The sequence below is a fragment of the Agelaius phoeniceus genome, chromosome 7 (genome assembly GCF_051311805.1).
Source record: "Agelaius phoeniceus isolate bAgePho1 chromosome 7, bAgePho1.hap1, whole genome shotgun sequence".
NCBI lineage: Eukaryota > Metazoa > Chordata > Aves > Passeriformes > Icteridae > Agelaius > Agelaius phoeniceus.
This window is the reverse complement of record NC_135271.1, coordinates 50,546,238-50,548,553: the sequence shown is the minus strand read 5'-3', so window position 1 is coordinate 50,548,553 and position 2,316 is coordinate 50,546,238.

Below are 2,316 nucleotides of genomic sequence, written 5' to 3'. Positions count from 1 at the left end.
CCCAGTGTGACTGCAGTGTGTTTAACAGAGCCCAGTGTGACTCAGTGTGTTTAACAGTGCCCTGGGTGTGACTGCAGCGTGTTTAACAGTGCCCTGGGTGTGACTGCAGCGTGTTTAACAGTGCCCAGTGTGACTGCAGCGTGTTTAACAGAGCCCAGTGTGACTGCAGTGTGTTTAACAGAGCCCAGTGTGACTGCAGTGTGTTTAACAGTGCCCAGTGTGACTGCAGCGTGTTTAACAGAGCCCAGTGTGACTCAGTGTGTTTAACAGAGCCCTGGGTGTGACTGCAGTGTGTTTAACAGAGCCCAGTGTGACTGCAGTGTGTTTAACAGAGCCCAGTGTGACTCAGTGTGTTTAACAGTGCCCAGTGTGACTGCAGCGTGTTTAACAGAGCCCAGTGTGACTCAGTGTGTTTAACAGAGCCCTGGGTGTGACTGCAGTGTGTTTAACAGAGCCCAGTGTGACTGCAGCGTGTTTAACAGAGCCCAGTGTGACTGCAGCGTGTTTAACAGAGCCCTGGGTGTGACTGCAGCGTGTTTAACAGAGCCCAGTGTGACTCAGTGTGTTTAACAGTGCCCAGTGTGACTGCAGCGTGTTTAACAGAGCCCAGTGTGACTCAGTGTGTTTAACAGAGCCCTGGGTGTGACTGCAGCGTGTTTAACAGAGCCCAGTGTGACTGCAGTGTGTTTAACAGAGCCCAGTGTGACTGCAGCGTGTTTAACAGTGCCCAGTGTGTGACTGCAGCGTGTTTAACAGAGCCCTGGGTGTGACTGCAGTGTGTTTAACAGAGCCCAGTGTGACTCAGTGTGTTTAACAGTGCCCTGGGTGTGACTGCAGCGTGTTTAACAGTGCCCTGGGTGTGACTGCAGCGTGTTTAACAGTGCCCAGTGTGACTGCAGCGTGTTTAACAGAGCCCAGTGTGACTGCAGTGTGTTTAACAGAGCCCAGTGTGACTGCAGTGTGTTTAACAGTGCCCAGTGTGACTGCAGCGTGTTTAACAGAGCCCAGTGTGACTCAGTGTGTTTAACAGTGCCCTGGGTGTGACTGCAGTGTGTTTAACAGAGCCCAGTGTGACTGCAGCGTGTTTAACAGAGCCCTGGGTGTGACTGCAGCGTGTTTAACAGAGCCCAGTGTGACTCAGTGTGTTTAACAGTGCCCAGTGTGACTGCAGCGTGTTTAACAGAGCCCAGTGTGACTCAGTGTGTTTAACAGAGCCCTGGGTGTGACTGCAGCGTGTTTAACAGAGCCCAGTGTGACTGCAGTGTGTTTAACAGAGCCCTGGGTGTGACTGCAGCGTGTTTAACAGAGCCCAGTGTGACTGCAGTGTGTTTAACAGAGCCCAGTGTGACTGCAGTGTGTTTAACAGTGCCCAGTGTGACTGCAGTGTGTTTAACAGAGCCCTGGGTGTGACTGCAGTGTGTTTAACAGAGCCCAGTGTGACTGCAGCGTGTTTAACAGAGCCCAGTGTGACTGCAGTGTGTTTAACAGTGCCCAGTGTGACTGCAGCGTGTTTAACAGAGCCCTGGGTGTGACTGCAGCGTGTTTAACAGTGCCCAGTGTGACTGCAGCGTGTTTAACAGTGCCCAGTGTGACTGCAGTGTGTTTAACAGTGCCCAGTGTGACTGCAGTGTGTTTAACAGTGCCCAGTGTGACTGCAGCGTGTTTAACAGTGCCCTGGGTGTGACTGCAGTGTGTTTAACAGTGCCCAGTGTGACTGCAGCGTGTTTAACAGTGCCCTGGGTGTGACTGCAGTGTGTTTAACAGTGCCCAGTGTGACTGCAGCGTGTTTAACAGTGCCCAGTGTGTGACTGCAGCGTGTTTAACAGTGCCCAGTGTGACTGCAGCGTGTTTAACAGAGCCCAGTGTGACTGCAGCGTGTTTAACAGTGCCCAGTGTGACTGCAGTGTGTTTAACAGAGCCCAGTGTGACTGCAGTGTGTTTAACAGAGCCCTGGGTGTGACTCAGTGTGTTTAACAGTGCCCAGTGTGACTCAGTGTGTTTAACAGTGCCCTGGGTGTGACTGCAGCGTGTTTAACAGCGCCCTGGGTGTGACTCAGTGTGTTTAACATGGCACTGTCCCTCCCTGCTGGGGCTCAGAGGCCTGGGACACCCTTCAGGAGGATCCCACAGTCCTGCTGGGAGTTGCTGGCTTCCCACGGGCCCTGAGGGTCCCCATTCCTGGAGATGGCCACTGCTCTCATGGGGTTTGCCTTCTTTAAGAGGAGCTGTGAGTGAGGGGGAGGAGGGTGGCTTTGATGAGGGCAGGTGCAGAGAGGCAGATCTCTGCGCTGTGGGTCTGCAGGTGCCCCAGGTGAG